This window comes from Podarcis vaucheri, assembly GCF_965113315.1.
Source record: "Podarcis vaucheri genome assembly, chromosome: 3".
Classification (NCBI taxonomy): Eukaryota; Metazoa; Chordata; class Lepidosauria; order Squamata; family Lacertidae; genus Podarcis; species Podarcis vaucheri.
In genome coordinates this window covers 112,321,491-112,340,005 of record NC_138761.1, presented here as the reverse complement: position 1 = coordinate 112,340,005, position 18,515 = coordinate 112,321,491, and the positions used below count along the sequence as shown (strand labels likewise).

At 43.7% G+C, this 18,515-nt stretch overlaps 1 long non-coding RNA gene across 1 annotated transcript; it reads right to left on the bottom strand.

The window, feature by feature from the left end:
• Positions 1-848: 848 nt before the first annotated feature.
• On the bottom strand, positions 849-16,706 carry LOC309528363. The gene is made up of 3 exons (XR_014217710.1): positions 16,341-16,706; positions 1,091-1,189; positions 849-983 (listed from the first exon to the last, which is right to left on the bottom strand). It is a non-coding gene; the product is annotated as an uncharacterized lncRNA (long non-coding RNA).
• Positions 16,707-18,515: the final 1,809 nt, after the last annotated feature.

Sequence of the window (18,515 nt, the reverse complement as noted above, 5' to 3'; positions counted from 1 at the left end):
CTGCTGAAGCGGTGTGATGGTGGCTGCTTGCGCCACTGAGCCCAGGGGTGGTGGGGTGAGCCTCCCACAGGTTGCCTTCTTGTCACCCCCTCAGAGATAGCACCCAGGGCGGACCGCCCCCCCATCCTCCGCCACTGCCAGGTCCCCCCCCATCTGGACAGGGATAGCCTAACTACTGTTGTCTATGCTCTGGTAACCTCAAGGTTTGATTACCGCAGTGTGTTATATGTAGGACTGCCTCTGAAGACAGTTTGGAAACTTCAACTAGCGCAGAATTCAGTGGCCAGGTTGCTCACCAGAGCAAGACGGTTTGAGCATATTACACCGATCCTGGTCCGACTGGACTGGCTACCAATTAGTTTCTAGGCTGAATTCAAAGTGCTGGTTTTTACCTATAAACGTCTCAGGACAGCAATACCTCAAGGACCACCTCTTTCCATATGAACTTGACCCTGAGATCATCTTCTGAGTCCCTCCTTTGTGTGTCTCCTCTTCGAGAGGTCTGGAGGGTGGCAACAGGAGAACGGGGCCTTCTCTGCAGTGGCTCCCCATCTGTGGAATGCTCTCCCCAGGGAAGTTCACCTGGTGCCTTCATTATACACCTTTCGGCGCCAGGCAAAAATGTTCCTTTTTAATGAGGCCTTTGGTTGATCTGATTGACATCCTATGCCCTTTTAAAATATGGCTTTCTTTTGGGGGGCGGGTATTGGGTTGTGGTTTTTATTTTGATTATATATATATTTGTGCTTTTATATTTTGATTTTGTTCTGTGAACTGCCCTGAGACCTCCGAGTATAGGGCAGTATATAAATTCAATAAATAAACCAAATAAAAATAAATTTTGGAAGGTCCTTATTTCTCTAATCAGTGGCAGTGTCCAGAGTCTACTTTTGCATTCCCAAACCAAGAGGCATTGGGAGTTCAGTGTTCTTCTAGAAACCAGCTTCCCTCTCTGGCTGATGGATGGGACCAGACTGTTCTTCCTGGAAAAGAGAGAGAAACAGTGGACAATCTACTAGTAAATCTCTTTGATCTGGCCAGTGGCAGAAGCCAGAGTGTGCTCCTCTTTGATTCTGTAGCTTCAAGATACCTGGTGGTTGGAGCAGTTTTCTTTCTTGTATGGAGAAGGAAAGTAAACTCCTGGCAGCTACTCTTTCTCTGGCTGATGACTGGGTCCAGGGTGTTCTTCCTGGAAGAGAGAGTGCATGTGATAGGGTCTTTTGGGATTTGGTAGTCCAATCCATCAACATCTAGAGGGACAATGGCTTCCCATCTTTTGTATTCCTCTGCTGTGATGCTTTAAAGCCCTATAAAGCCTAGGACCCTCGTACCTATGGGATCACCTCTCCTGGTATGTCCCACGGAGGACCTTACGGTCTTTAAATAAAAACATCTTGGAGATCCCGGGCCACAGGGAGGTTAGGCTGCCCTCAACCACAGCCAGGGCTTTTTCGGCCATGGCCCCGTTCTGGTGAAACGCTCTGTCACAAGAGACTAGGGCCCTGCGGGACTTGACATCTTTCCACAGGGCCTGCTAGACAGAGCTGTTCCACCAGGCCTTTGGCCAAGGCACAGTCTGACCCCCTCCTTTGGTAATCCTCATAGAACTCTAGCCCAATGGTTGCCATTAATTTGATTCTGAATTGATTTGATTCTGAATTGATTTTAGAATGTATTTCAATTAATTGATTGTGATTTTATGTAAACTGTGTTATTTTGACTGTTGTTAGCCACTATGAGCCTGGCTTCGGCTGGGGAGGGTGGGATATAAATAAATTGTTGTTGTTATTGAGTGGGGAAGTTGGTGACTGCTTTTGCTCAGCTGATGAAACTGAACGAAATATTGTAATTTGAGCATGCTTTATCAATGAACCTCTTCTTCCATCTGTACGCAAGCAATGCAAAGGATACTTATGTACCACTGTCACTGAAAGGGATGCCATCTGGTGGCCCTCTTCCAAATGTACACTATGGAACACAAACATGAGTTATAAAGGTTATATAATTATATCTAGAGTTCCCAGCTTTTGGGGTTGGGGTTGAGGGGTCAAGTTTTCCTGTACACGTTTAGCTGCTAAGGGACTCACTTCTCCATTTTGCCAGCCCATCCTGCAGTTTAAACAGTCCACATGCAAGATCTGTTCAGGGTCCATCTATCCTTCAACTGCCCTGCTTCAACATCACTGTTCATTTGATATGGTAGAAACCACGTCTAAAGTTGTCTGCAAGGTAGAGCTTCATTCTAGTCCAAAATGAAAGCCCTGATCTTGCTCTTGCAATCAGGAATTCTTTCAGGCAAAGATGAGAGTTAAGAAATAATCACTTTTGAGTACTGCCCACCTGAAACCTCCCCGCCAAACCTACTTAATTAATTCAAATAATTAATAATTAATTTCTGTGGTAACACTGATCTCAATCAAACCCTGCATAGGGGTATCTGGGGCCAGTTATTTTGACAACCAGTAAAAGATCTGTCAGGCTTGCAACTGTAAAGGTAAAGGACCCCTGGATGGTTAAGTCCAATCAAAGGCGACTATGGGGTTGCAGCGCTCATATTGCTTTCAGGTTGAGGGAGCTGGCATTTGTCAGACAGCTTTCTGGGTCATGCGCTTCTGGTGCAATAGAACACCGTGAACGCCATTTACCTTCCCACCACAGCGGTATCTATTTACCTACTTGCACTGGTGTGCTTTCGAACTGCTAGGTTGGCAGGAGCTGTGACAGAGTAATGGGTGCTCACCCCATCACGGGGATTCGAACTGCTGACCTTCCGATCGGCAAGCCCAAGAGGCTCCGTGGTTTAGACCACAGTGCCACCTGCGTCCCTTTTGGCAAGTGTATCTTAAATATATATTTTTGGTATAGCAAGTGCCGTATGTGACTGAGTCATTCACCACCTACCACTTTGCCAGCACAGTTGGCCAAGCATTCGAGGATTCATAGCTATAACAGTCATAGCATCCTTTTCTTTGCAGGGGTTCTGTAAGCAATCCCTCCTCTTGCTGGGAAATTCAAATGCAATCACATTGAAAGTATATGCTCTATATTCAAGCTACCAAAGAGCAGCAGTGAATCACTTGTTTTGCTGCATAGACCGACTGATAAATTCCTAGCCATAAAGGTGTCCCCAATGCAGTGCAATTCTATTGCATATTTACTCAGAAGTAAGTCCTGCTGGTCTCAATGAGAATTATGCAATGTGTACACAGGAGTGGGAGCCTTAACCATTTTACTCTTTGATGACGACTCTCTGCAGAATGATTATCTCTGAAAGCAGATAATGATGTCGTCCAAGGTGCTAAAAGGGTTGAAATTGATTTCCTAGGATATTTGCTTTATTCCTTTCTTTGCTTCCACCCCTCCATCTCCAAGAGGAAGGCCAACTGTCAATATTCACTTCTTGAGATGTTTGTCCCTATTTTCACCTGTTGTTGCTAAAAACTAAATTATATATATATATATATATATATATATATATATATGCTTTCGTAGATTTTCACGGGTATAGGAATGCAGGTTTTGGTGTCTTCGGGTGTCTTCCCGTGTAAGAGTCGGGGTGTCTGTGCGACGTTTCGACGAGGTCTCACTCGTCATCTTCAGGCTGGTGCTTTCGGCTTCTTGTTACTGGAACAGAGCAGAATATGGTGTTTGAGTTCCTATAAATACTGTTGAGGGGTGTGGTGTATAGCCTCCAACGTTCTGGGCAGAGAGGAAGTTCCTAGATTAGTGTGCCTCTTCTTCTTTTGTTCCTTAATTACTTGAGGGATATCTTGAGTGATTTCATGAGTGATATTCTGAATACCACTGGGTGGGTCATTAAGTGTAGATTAGTTGCTAAAGCTTTTGTGTCTTGACCTCTTGAGCTTGTGAAGAGTTTTTCTGAGAAGATGGCTGTGCTGCATTTAGTTGTGCTCTGGCTTGGCTTCGTGTATAGGGGCGAGCTGTGGTTTTGTGCCTTGTGCCAGCCAGATCTGTGTAGGGATTGCAGGGGGGTGCAGCATCCGGAGGTGCCACTATAGTTTGGCTACTGGATGGAGTCTGTAATATGTCTGTGGAGAGGGTCTGGGTTTGGGTCTGGTGTGGTTGATTGGTGACGGCGTTCTGTGTGCCTCTGGTTCTGGTGTCGGTTTTTGTGGGGAGGGCTAATTTCCAGATGTCTGGCAGGCGGGACGTGTCGTCACGCTTGTTCATGTTGTGAGGGTGTTTCTCTATCTCGATGGCTTCCATGATTATTCTCTTGTGGTGATGTTCCATGTTAAAGAGCAATTTGGAATCTGCAAAATTAATTTCGTGTCCTGTTTCTTTCATGTGTTGGAAAAGAGAGGAAGTTTTTTCTTCTTTTTTGACGGCATTCTTGTGTTCTGCGATACGTGCATTTATTCGTCTGTTTGTTTGTCCAATGTACGTGGCTGGGCAGACTTTGCAGGGTATTTCATAGACCCCTTGGTTTTCCAGCTGGATTTTGTCTTTTGGGTTTCTGAGGATATTGGCTATTTTTTGGTTGGTGCAGAAGGCTGTTTTGATATTGTGTTTATGGAGGATTTTGCTGATTTTGTCTGTAGTGCCCTTGATATAAGGAAGGAGGGCCATGCCATTGTTTTCTTCTGTGTCTTGGTTTTTGGGGGGTTTTTCTTTTTGGATTAGCTTCGTAACCCTGTTTTTCTGGTATCCATTGGCGATTAACACATTTGAGAGATTCTGTAACTCAGTTGTCAAGTGGTCTTTGTCAGCCAGGCGTTTGGTTCTGGAGATGAGAGTCTTGGCTACGGAGTTTATTTGTGCAGGGTGGTGGTGTGATTGTGCATGTAAGTAGCGGTTGGTGTGTGTTTTTTTCCGGTAGATAGTGTGTCCTAGGGAGCCATCAGGTTTTTTGTAGATTAGGACGTCAAGAAAGGGGAGTTGGTTGTTGTCTTCTATTTCCATAGTGAATTGTATTTTGGGGTGTAGGCTGTTGAGATGTGTGAGGAAGCTATCTAGTTTTTCTTTCCCGTGTGGCCAAATTACAAAGGTGTCGTCAACATATCTGAGCCAAAGTTTGGGTTTGTGTTCTGACTTGTCTAAAGCATTGGTTTCAAAGTGTTCCATGTACAAATTTGCGATGACCGGTGAGAGGGATGATCCCATAGGTGCTCCTTCTATCTGTTTGTATCTTTGTCCATTGTGGATGAAGTACGTGTTGGTTAGGCAGTGGTTGGTCAGGTCCAGGATGTATTTGGGGGGGTTGTATTTGTTTTGAATGGCTGTCAAGGCTTCATTAATGGGCACTTGAGTGAAGAGAGATACAACATCGAAGCTCACAAGTAGGTCATCGGGATGTAGGTATTGCTTCTTTATTGTTTCTATGAACTGCAAAGTCTGCCCAGCCACGTACATTGGACAAACAAACAGACGAATAAATGCACGTATCGCAGAACACAAGAATGCCGTCAAAAAAGAAGAAAAAACTTCCTCTCTTTTCCAACACATGAAAGAAACAGGACACGAAATTAATTTTGCAGATTCCAAATTGCTCTTTAACATGGAACATCACCACAAGAGAATAATCATGGAAGCCATCGAGATAGAGAAACACCCTCACAACATGAACAAGCGTGACGACACGTCCCGCCTGCCAGACATCTGGAAATTAGCCCTCCCCACAAAAACCGACACCAGAACCAGAGGCACACAGAACGCCGTCACCAATCAACCACACCAGACCCAAACCCAGACCCTCTCCACAGACATATTACAGACTCCATCCAGTAGCCAAACTATAGTGGCACCTCCGGATGCTGCACCCCCCTGCAATCCCTACACAGATCTGGCTGGCACAAGGCACAAAACCACAGCTCGCCCCTATACACGAAGCCAAGCCAGAGCACAACTAAATGCAGCACAGCCATCTTCTCAGAAAAACTCTTCACAAGCTCAAGAGGTCAAGACACAAAAGCTTTAGCAACTAATCTACACTTAATGACCCACCCAGTGGTATTCAGAATATCACTCATGAAATCACTCAAGATATCCCTCAAGTAATTAAGGAACAAAAGAAGAAGAGGCACACTAATCTAGGAACTTCCTCTCTGCCCAGAACGTTGGAGGCTATACACCACACCCCTCAACAGTATTTATAGGAACTCAAACACCATATTCTGCTCTGTTCCAGTAACAAGAAGCCGAAAGCACCAGCCTGAAGATGACGAGTGAGACCTCGTCGAAACGTCGCACAGACACCCCGACTCTTACACGGGAAGACACCCGAAGACACCAAAACCTGCATATATATATATATATATATATATATATATATATATATATATAAAATATCTTCACCAAAAGTTCCCTAGGGTGGGCTACAACAATTTTAGAAAGGCAGTCTAAAATTACAGTAAAATCATAGTAAGAGCAGCAGCATATCAGTACAGTAGCTATTGATATTGTCTTATTCTTTTTCTCATTTTAAATATCTGTATAAATATTTAAGGTCCTATGTGTCATAATGCTATAGAATCAAACAACATTAAATCCACAATAACATCACCCAGCCCAGCCTAATCGAATGAAAATCAAGTGAAATATTAAAAACTGTTTCGGTACCCATTTCAATCAACAGCACCTTGATAGATTTTCCCCCCACTACAATTCTATGATAAATGGGTCTTGTCTTGAAGCCCATTCTTACAACGACATGCATTGACTGAGGCAGGTACCCAGTGTGATGGGGCACCCTGTTATTATAACTCACCCCCACCCACCTCTGAACTTATTTTTGGCTTTCTGTTCACAACTCCCCCTTACACTTTCCCTCAAGATCCTATGCTCTGCCTCTAAATACATGCCAGCTTCCTCTGAGTAGTAAATTATGTAAAGAGACAAAAGAAGGAAGTCAAGATACTCAGTTCAACAGAGGCTTTATAGAAACTGTTCTGGGAACTGAGAAGCTCAACCTCCTGCCTATGCCAAGTCCAAACATCATCTTGCTACTCGAAGTGATTTGATGTGGTAGAGCTGGAAAAAATCAGCATGGATAAAACCTCTTCTTCATCTCAAAAGAAAAGAAAAATGTTCCTTCATCATTTTCTCCTCCTGACACATTCCTCAAAGAAGGTTAGTATTGGGAGAGGGGACGATATTGAGATTACCTGCAGTGAGATTTTAACATGGGGCTATATCCAAATAAGGAATCCCTACTTAAAGGTGGGAGAACCTATGACTTTCCTGGTACAGTTGTACTCTGACTTCCATCAGCTCCAGCCAGCATGGTAAATGATCAGGAAAGACGGGAGTTATTATAATGGTCAATGATCAGGGAGGATGGTTATCCTTGTGAGGTAACCGTCCTCATACAACCAACATGCGACAGTCTAATTAGTGCATGAAGGGGTTAATACCATAGAGTAAGCTGTCCAGCCAGACTTGGCTATGTCCACTTCCTCTCACCTTGGGAGGAACTAGGTAATCAAGCGTAGGAGTATCTAGGAAAATCCTCAATGATACGCTGGGCAATAGATATTGGTCATAATATAGATATGGAAGCATGGGAACAATTGTGGAATGTGGATATAAAATTTACAGCCTGTTATGGTTTAAGAGAAAATTATATGAAAATAATATATCGTTGGTATTTAACACTGAGCAAACCAGAAAAAAAAATATAAATCTAAATCAAACAAGTGCTGGAAATGTAAAGAGAAAGAAGGTTCTTTTTATCATATGTGGTGGTCTTGTAGTAAGGTTAAAGCTTACTGGGAAATGATATATAATGAATTGAAAAGGATGTTCAAAATAACTTTTGTTAAAAAAACACAGAAGCTTTTCTTTTGGGAATTATAGGGACAGAACTACCTAAATTGTATAGAAATTTATTCATGTATGCGACTACAGCAGCAGCAAGAATGCTACTTGCCCAAAAGTGGAAAAAAGCAGAAGTCCCAGCAAAGGAAGAATGGATACAAAAACTTATGGAATATGCAGAAATGGTGAAACTTACCGGAAGAATAAGAAATCAAGATAACAAACTTTTTTAAAAAAGAATGGAAATGGTTAATGGAATATTTACAGATAAATTGCGAACAGATAAAAACATTGGCAGGATTATTGTAATAACCTGCAGTTTTATAAGAGTATATATTTAAGGAAGATGCAATAAATGAGCAAATTAAGTTAATTTGGATATGCAGAAGATATTAAAAAAATAATGAACCGCAGATAGAGGGGGAAGGAAGTCAAGTTTTGAAATGTTAAATTGATTGTAAAACTGATGAAATGTATAAACTTGAAAAGTATAAATAATTTTTAAAAAACAAAAACTATCAGTCTAGGAATATCTAATAGTTCTGCTAGTCAGTCACCAATGTCAGGCTGGAGCGCATTATTGTTTTGAGTGTTTGCAGTGGCGTAGCGTGGGTTGTCAGCACCCGGGGCAAGGCAAGTAATTTGCGCCCCCTAACCCGTGGATTTGCGCCCCCTAACCCTAACCCCCAGATGTTGCGCCCAGTGCGGCCGGCCCCCCCTGCACCCCCCACACTACGCCACTGAGTGTTTGCTCAGATCATCTGCAAGAGGAGTTTTACAATATGATGGGTCTCTGTAAATAATAATGCATTGTTATTGCCATGATATCTTCAAGCCTTTCCCAAGAAGGTGCAATTATAAGAAGACAACACAGAAATGGTACACCCCTGTGAATCATGCCAAAAGAACCCTGGAGCTAAGATATCAGCAACAGGCACGGGCAAGCTCAGCCATTAGTACTGAGAAAGAATAATGTTTGCAAGAATAATCTCTAATATCAAAAGCAGACTATTTGCTTTACCTGCTCTTTTCACTCTCTCCGCCTCTCATTCCCGTTTGCACGCAAGCTTTTCTAGAGCTGAAGCTACCAAATCTTTCTGACATGTTTTTATAGCGGCGGAATATGCTGGTGGACAAAAGCAATTTAATTTCCATCCAACATTGTGTTTGTTCTCTTGAACTTTGAACGCTTGAGCTTAGTGAATTTCGCCCCTATTGTTTGGATTAAAAAGCACATCTGTCCTCATACAGAACAAAGGGGAAGTCAAAAGGAAATGTCCATTTTGAAAATTAGCAATATCCATTTCTGCTGCCCAGTTAATAAGCTTCTGATTAAAGAAGATTTACAAGGTGGCTGAAATGTGATTTCTAGAGTACTTTTAAGTCAGTTCCCTATTGACTCATTCAATGAAAACACCCACATCCATACATACAATTATTATTTTTTTTAAAAAAATAAATCTGGTATTGTATCTGTATTGTATAGGATACAATGAAAGTATTGAAAATGTGTTCACAATTATTGGTATACTTATCTGTCTAGCCATTGTTGTAGAGATGGACAAATCTGTCAACTTCGATTTCTCTTTGTTTTTCTTTCCCCCCGACTTCAGTTGTTTGTGTGCATTTTTTTAAAAAAATCCTTATGAAAGTCCATCAGCACTTTCATGTATTTTCCTCCTACCCATTTTTTTACGCAATTTCCCTTAATATACACATTTTTGTGAGAATGTTCCCTAAGGTAATGTATTTGTACATTATTTTCACTATACCCATTTTTATGCAAACTTTCACCCAGTATCTACATTTTTGTATACACTATTGCAGAAGTGCACAGCAACATTTACAGAGGTGCAAATTTCTAAAGTCAGCCGCAGTTTTGGGAAGTGTGTCATTCCAGGAAGTGAAAATTAGGTAGGTTTTAAAATGGAAGCAGAACTGAATTTCCCCTCTCATCTCGACATGTTTAAGCAAGATCCACAGAGCATTGTGTTAAAAACTGAGCTGTCTAGCAAATATGTGGCTTATTATAGACATTGATTAATTACAGAGGTAACATTCAGTTTGGACCAATTTGATTAGAGCTAGGGACGTGGGTGGCACTGTGGGTTAAACCACAGAGCCTAGGACTTGCCGATCTGAAAGTCGGTGGTTTGAATCCCCGCAATGGGGTGAGCTCCCGTTGTTCAGCCCCTGCTCCTGCCAACCTAGCAGTTCGAAAGCATGTCAAAGTGCAAGTAGATAAATAGGTACCACTCCAGTGGGAAGTTAAACGGCATTTCCGTGTGCTGCTCTGGTTCACCAGAAGTGGCTTAGTCATGCTGGCCACATGACCCGGAAGCTGTACGACGGCTCCCTCAGCCAATAAAGTGAGATGAGTGCCGCAACCCCAGCGTCGGTCACGACTGGACATAATGGTCAGGGGTCCCTTTACCTTTACCAATGAGGGTGGGAAAGGTGGAAAGAGTCAGTTTTATGTGAGAGTGAGCCCAAAGAGGCCAAGGAAGGGAAAACACAATGCCAATTTTGAAGATGGGATGGTGGTAGGAATCAGATAGACACATGGAGTGCTGACTTTGTTAATGACATATGAGATCAGAAAGTAAATAAATAACACTGGCGGAAGCAGCCTGGGTAATATGCCTGAGCAGTTAAGAAGGAAATGAAACATGAGTAACAAACAAAAAAAGCCAGATTTTGTCTATTCCAAGGTGAAAGGGGAAGAAGACACACTTCCTTGTGAATTCTTGAGGGTCAGAGAGCTTAGCTTTTAGGTAACAAGATGCCTATTTATCCATAAACATCCAGGGAAATGGTTGTGCAAACTAAAAAAAATACAGGCTACAATGTGCACAGATTTATTTATTTTTTAATTTTCATCTGTCCTTTTGTTTGCACAACCATTTCCCTGGATGCCTGTGGATAAATTACATATTTCACAAATAGGTCCCTTGCAATCCATCAGAAAATACAAACCATTGATTTGAAAGGGTTTGGGCTGGTTTCAAATAAATGGTTCAGAACTTGGCATCAAAAGTGGATGCTCATTGAATCAGACAGTTTGACAGATGCCAGTTGGATAACCGAATGACCAGAGTCCTGATCTCTGTAAAAAAGGCAGGGATTTGACCACTCCTGAAGGAACCTGCACCCAGATTAATGGGGACTTCTGCTAGTGCAACAGAACTTTCCCTCGCTTTCTTCCTGACATGTATTCCTCACGCCCCAAATTGGCTTGGGTGGGGGTCAAGGGAACCCAACATTCTCTCTCTCTTTTTTAAAAAGATTTTTTAGTTGATTTTCCATATTAAAGTTCACATTCATAACACATCTTATTATCTACATACAGTATTCCCTTGAATCCCCTTGACTTCCCACCTCCCCTTTGTGGGTCTTATCACAGTGGTACCTCGGGTTACAAACACTGGGTTACAAACACTTGGGTTATAAACTCCGCTAACCCAGAATTAGTTGCTCTGGGTTGCAAACTTTGTCCCAGGATGAGAGTGGAAATTGCATGCTGGCAGTGCAGCGGCAGTGGGAGGCCCCATTAGTGAAAGCGCACCTCAGGTTAAGAACGGTTTTGGGTTAATAATGGACCTCCAGAACAAATTAAGTTCGTAACCCGAGGTATTTTAGTTTTCTTACTGCATCTTTTAAAATAATCTAAAATTTTATGTTTCCATTTCAGTCATAAAATCTGTTACTTTACAAGTGTTGCGTGTTCAGACCCAGAGACCTCCCCCCCCCCTTAAATAAACACACAATTGACACAGATTTTAGTTTTGGTTTTTGGCAGAATTTAGGTCACAACTTTATTGATTACAGAAAAGTGAGTGGTTGCATAGGCTCTGGTTCGACTTGCTCCCTGCACCCTTGCTGGTAGCTATGACCCAGAGCTCCATCATAGGTCAGCCAAGGGTGAACACCTGAGATAGGTGAAGAACCCAGGAACAGACTCTGTTCGCTCCCCAGATGCTCCCCTGGACTCAGGTACGGGCACAACCACCTCTCATGGGTTGACCAAATCAAGTTGAGTCCCTGGATTCCTTTAACGGAATACCCTTCACATAGGGATGGCAAGACCATTATCCCATCCCTATCACCTGAACCAGAGCCTATCTGCAACCTTACAAGTTGTGATGATTTGCTATGTGGCAGGCAAAACCCAAATGGCAACAGCCAATCAGCCAAGGGGGGAAATTCCTGCCATGCCCCTGTCCCAATGATAGATGACACACGACGGCATAGCAAGGTCAATTGCAAAATGCCCTGAAAGTAGGGAGAGGTGGGCGGGTGTTCCAATGCACGAGATGAATGAGGAAGCTATGGGTCACGTGCATAGGTATATATAGGTCCCTCGGTCTGTTTAGCCTGCACCCCATTGGCCAGATTAAACCCAGCAACGAGGAACCTACCAATCGGGTGTTGTGGCTGTCCAATATACCCACCCACAACCAGGAGATCAGTCTCCAGGTCTCACTGCAACACGTGCCCTCTTTTAGGGAGGACACAATTTATTAAAATCCCGCTAAAGATTTTAATTGTTTGCAGTGGTTTTTAAGGTAAGTTAAATATTTTCCCCATTCCTTAGTTTTGAGTTTCCCAGTCACTTTTTTGCCATTTTGGCATAGTCCATCAACTTAGTCTGCCATTCTTCTCTAATCGGGACTTTGTCATCTTTCCATCTCTGGGCTAGTAAAATCCATGTGGCTGTCGTTGCATACATAAAAAGTATTTTCTGTTCCTTTGGGATTTCGGTACCTATAATTCCTAAAATGAAAACTTCAAGGTTTGTTTGTTTTTTTAAAAAATGTTATTTTAAACATTTTTTCCCAGTTCATTATATATTGTTTCCCAAAATACTTTCATTACCTTTCATGTCCACCACATATGACAAAAGGTACACTCTTTTTCCTTGCATTCCCAACAGAGATTTGATCTTGTCTTATACATTTTTGCTAATTTACTGGGAGTTAGGGAACCCAACAGGCTCAGCCAACATGGACAATTTAAGAGATTTATGAGAGTTGTAGTGCAACAAAAGGGACGCGGGTTGCACTGTAGGTTAAACCACAGAGCCTAGGACTTGCCAATCAGAAGGTAGGCGGTTTGAATCCCCGCGACGGGATGAGCTCCCGTTGCTCAGTCCCTGCTCCTGCCAACCTAGCAGTTCGAAAGCATGTCAAAGTGCAAGTAGATAAATAGGTACCACTCCAGTGGGAAGTTAAACGGCATTTCCATGTGCTGCTCTGGTTCACCAGAAGTGGCTTAGTCATGCTGGCCACATGAGCTGTACGCCAGCTCCCTCGGCCAATAAAGCGAGATGAGCGCCGCAATCCCAGAGTCGGTCACGACTGGACCTAATGGTCGGGAGTCCCTTTACCTTTTCCTTTAGTCCAACATCTGGGAACATCTGGGAAGCCACTGGTCCACCATCCCTATTCTCTAAGTTCCTACGTACCAATTCCATGAACATGCTTGCAACAGCTAAATCTGTCACTACTGATCCAAAGAAGGCTTTGAATGCAAAATTAATTTTTAGTCTAGTATTCACTGTCTTTTGAAGTGTCGTTTAAGTGGCATAATGAGGCTCTGCAAAAAGAGAGAATCCTTCTATTGGCTAGAGGGAATAGATAATCCATCTGTCATTTCTCTCTGAGCTCAGGAATATTATGGAAATAAAGCTGCACCCCATGACAAACATAAAAGACTATTCACAGGTATCACAGATTTCACTAGTTCTAGGGGTTGTGTATACTTTCCTCAAAGCATCTACATGTCAAAGAATTGTCTAAATAGTTATGCAAATTCTCTTTTCCTATCAAATGGTGCAAGCCCCTCCCCGTTCAATGATGCACTGAGAAAGATGTGCCTTTTTTTGTAACGTTTGGGCATATTTGTAGCATCGCTTTTCAGAAGGGAGGGAAATGGGGCAGAAAATTCTCACTGTCTCAGAGGAGACGGAAATATTCTTGGATTTCAGACATGAACCCAGAGCTTGTTAATAGCTACAATATTGTGCAGAGACAGACTGGGAGTGAAATTGTCCGCTAGAATCCTGCTCTTCTGTTAGAGATGGGATTTAACACTGTGTTTCTGCTGTTTCAACATGAAACTTTGCTCGGGCTGAACTGAGTATTACAGCTATGCAGGCTAATGCTATTCAGGTTTATTCAGAAGTAAATCCCAGTGAATTCAATGGGATACACTCTCAAGGAACTCAATGAGACTTACTTCCAGGTGTGCAGGATTGCATTGGACTAAGATAGCCACAATGAGGCAAGAATTAGACCCAACCAGAGAAAAAAACAAGAGGTCTTCAGACAGCAGACTAATACCTTTGGTTATATCACGGGTCAGCAAACAGGTCAGCAGGGGGCCGGTCCACTGTCCTTCAGACCTTGTGGGGGCCGGACTATATCTACATATACATATATATATACATATACATATACATATAGTGGGGGGGGGAGAAAAAAGAACCAATTCTTATGCCCCACAAATAACCCAGAGATGCATTTTAAATAAAAGGACACATTCTACTCATGTAAAAACCCACTGATTCCTGGACTGTCTGCTGGCTGGATTTAGAAGGCGATTGGGCTGGATCCGGCCCCTGGGCCTTAGTTTGCCTACCCATGGGTTATATCATGCATTTTGTATATTCTGCCAGTCACTCTTTGTGCTCTGCAAGAGATCTGATGGGACATCCTTTTCTTTTCTTTTTGGGGAAGCAATGTATAGAAGACAAGAACAATAGCACGTTACATAAAATCATATTTTAAAAACTTGAGCTTAATATCACCTGCAAATACAACCCTTAAAAAACCCCACAACCCTTAAAATATTACCAAACTGGCACTTAATCCCTGTTTGTTTGGGCATATATTAGTTCAGCCCACACTCCAAAGTGTTGGAGAAATTGTGTGACATTTCAGCATATGTGGCGGACTTGTATGAAGGTAGAGAGGTTTTGGGATGAAATATTTAATAGAAACCCTAAAAATATTGGACGGAGATGGGTTACATGGCCATAAATGACTAAACGACTTCATTAAATCTCTTTTTTTTGTGGGAGTGGATGCGTATGTGCAGTTTAAAGCACTGATTCGATATCTGTTATTCGCAGCAAAGCTTTTGGCAATTAGGTATTGGAAATATATGAAAGGGTCCTCTTTGGTGAATTGGTATAATGAGGTCTGAAAACTGGCACTTGTTGAGAAAGCCACCAATAAACTTAGAATGGTGCAAGGTAAGAAAAGAAAAGACTACAGTAAAGTAGCCTGGCATGCAGTGAAGAATAAAGGATTTCACACTTCTTATAAGCATTTTTTTGGTTACTTTGATTTTTGTGTGTGTTTGTTATCCTTTGGACATCTGGAATGTGGACTGAAAGGGATGTGGATTCAAATTTTATCTCTCTGGGAGGGTGGGGGTAAATTTTTCATTTTCAAGTTCTGTATTTATTTTCTTTTGTAATACACTAAAAAATTAGAAAATGATGGGGAAACCTGAGATGTTTAAAAAAGTTTTTTTTAAAATAACGTATTATTTACAAAACAATATCCTTATTTCAGGTTAGGGAATGCATTGGCGTGAAATCCTCATTGAGTGTGTGGATTATGTGACATCGCAAGCCATTTTTTAAAAGGTGGGGAAGGGACCTTCCCCTTAGTATGAAAATGTAATTGTCCGTCATATGGCACTGTGGGTTAAACCACTGTGCTGCTTGGGCTTGCCAGTCGGAAGGTCGGCAGTTCGGATCCCCACTACGGGGTAAGCTCCCGTTGTTCGGTCCCTGCTCCTGCCAACCTAGCAATTCAAAAGCACATCAAAGTTCAAGTAGATAAATAGGTACCACTCCGGTGGGAAGGTAAATGGCGTTTCCATGCGCTGCTCTGGTTTCGCCAGAAGCGACTTGGTCATGCTGGCCACATGACCCAGAAAAACTGCAGAAGCAGACAAACGCCGGCTCCCTTGGCCAGTAAAGTGAGATGAGCGCCGCAACCGCAGAGTCGTTCATGACTAGACTTAACTGTCAGGGGTCCCTTTACCTTTTATGCAGTTTTACCTGATTCCTTCCTCTATATTCTGCTAAAGTCAAAGTTGCCCAGGACAGCTTAGGTCTGAGTGGAAGAAGAGTGTTTGGGAACGAGCTGCTTGATCGGAACATTGGAAGCTGCCTTATACTGAGTGAAGCTCTTGGCCCATCTAGTTCAATATTGTCCACACTGACTGGCAGCAGCTATACAGGATTTCAGACAGGGATTTCTCCTAGCCCTACCTGGAGATGATGAGGAGTGAACCTGGGACCTTCTGCATAGAATGAACACACTCTACGGTTTAACCTGTTCCTCTTAGTCCTTTCCCAACTCAAAATCACTCTTCCAAACATGTTCTTTTCAAGAGTGCATGGGGAAAGAAGGAGGCTTCTCCATATTTTCCTTGTGCAGATGAAAAAGAAGATCAGGGCGGTTGATTTTGAGCTGAGAAAGAATAGGAGAAAGACACACAGGACAATCCTATGCATATTTGAAAAGAAATCCCACAAGTCCGCTTACCCCTCTCAGTGCAGAGGCATTGCGGGACGGCAGAGGCTTCACTGGGCCCCGATGAGGGAACTGAAATGTCAGTGTCCTTCCTGATGGGCGATGGGGACATAACCCCCCGCCGCCTATCAGGAACCGTATCCTAGCTTGCACCCTGCTTTGGCAAATGGGGATGCAGGCTGAGACTAGGGCTGTGTCCTGGGGCAGAGCAGGTAGGCTTCTCTTGGGTCCGCCCCTTGGCCATTTAAGCAGCCCACACCTGGGGCACTACCTGTTTGTTCCTTCGCCGGTTTTCCTTACCCACCCACCTTTGGTTTAATGCTGATAGTCAATGGCTTTGCTGTGGCTACGGTGGTTGCCGTTCTTTATGGGGTCGGGTAGGAATTTGCCCACTGGGCTAATTGGCACCAACCTGGTGGTTTTGCCTATGTCATAGCAATCGTCACAACTGGTTGGGCATTGGGGCAATCCATTGTCTTGGATGGAGGGGAGGTTGTAGTCTCCACCTGCCCCTCCAAACACTGGGGTATACCGTTAAAGGGATCTGAAGAAGAGAAGAGAAGAAGAGGAGTTTGGATTTGATATTCCGCTTTCTCGCTATCCTACAGAGTCTCAAAGCGGCTAACATTCTCCTTTCCCTTCCTCCCCCACAACAAACACTCTTTGAGGTGAGTGAGGCTGAGAGACTTTAGAGAAGTGTGACTAGCCCAAGGTCACCCAGCAGCTACATGTGGAGGAGCGGGGAAGCGAACCCGGTTCACCAGATTATGAATCTACCGCTTTTAACCACTACACCACACTGTCTCATCTGAGGGGAGTGGCCATGTCTGTGTGCCCGGGGGACCAGGGCTGAAGGCACTCCCCCAGATGGCTGTCCTTGCGGGGGTCACCCTATTGGATGTAAGTCTTAGGAACCCCCACCTGGATTGACCATGCATCACTTCTGGCGGGTGGGCTGGAAGTATTTAGATTGCCCCATGCCCAAGCCGAAGCTCTTTTATCTGTATTCAATAAAGTTGTGGCCTGTTTTGACCCCAAACCAGTCTTATTGGTCTCTTATTTATATGGGTTGGGGTATGTGGAGCCCGCTGCCTGGCCCTGCAATGTTCACTGAGGGTTGCTCAGTCACCACCCTAGGGTGCCAGCTTCTCACACCAAGAGGCCACCTGCCCAAGGCTGGCATGGGTGTGTTTTTTTAATTAAAAGAAATTACAGTGGAGGAAAGAATCGGAGGACACTTTGCAACCTGTAATTGGAGCCTTCCCATCATGTAATAAATGCTATCTTAATTAATCTGGCTGGAGAGTTGCAAACCAATATTGTGTGCGCGATCGCAAATGGCTGCTCCTGGGCCTGGCAAGATTTTGGCATTGGTGGAGGAGCGGGAGGCATTAGTTAAGTCGCTAGAGCCGATATCCGTACACTTCCCAGGGCTTGATTCTGAGGATGACTGTTAGCGCAGAAGTCGAGAGCATCAGTTGCACAGAAGTCCTCAAAGCCACTTCTTTCTGGGAACCTCCTGTTCTGCTCATCTCAGGAGAGGTTCTTTTGAGTGCCAGGTGTCTGCCGGCTCCTCGGGCTTCAGGAACGTTGCTGTAGCAATGTTTCATTCATTTCAGGCAGGGCTGGCCAACCCATGAGGAAAGGTAAGGCAACTGCCTCAGGTGGCAGGATCCACAGGGGCAGCAGATCTGGCCTCCAAGGAATGCCTTGCCTGCTTAGGGAAGAAATGGTGAGGGCTGCCCTCTGGGCTCTGTACCCACCTGCCATAATTCAGAGTAGGTCCATTTCCCCCTCGTGGCAGCCACTGAATCCCACTCCAACCATTGCGTAAGGGCGAAGTGGCAAGTCAAAAGCAGGCTTGAATCTGCAAAGCTTGTGCCATGATGTTTCGTTGGTTGTTGCCATTATATTTATGGGATGTGGGTGGTACTGTAGTCTAAATCACTGAGCCTCTTGAGCTTGCCACTCAGAAGGTGGCAGTTCGAATCTGTGCGATGGGGTGAGCTCCCGTTGCTCTGTCCCAGCTCCTGCCAACCTAGCAGTTCAAAAGCACGCCAGTGCTAGTAGATAAATAGGTATCACTGTGGCGGGAAGATAAGTGGTGTTTCCATGTGCTCTGGTTTCTGTCACAGTGTCCCGCTGTGCCAGAAGCGGTTTAGTCATGCTGGCCACATGACCCGGAAA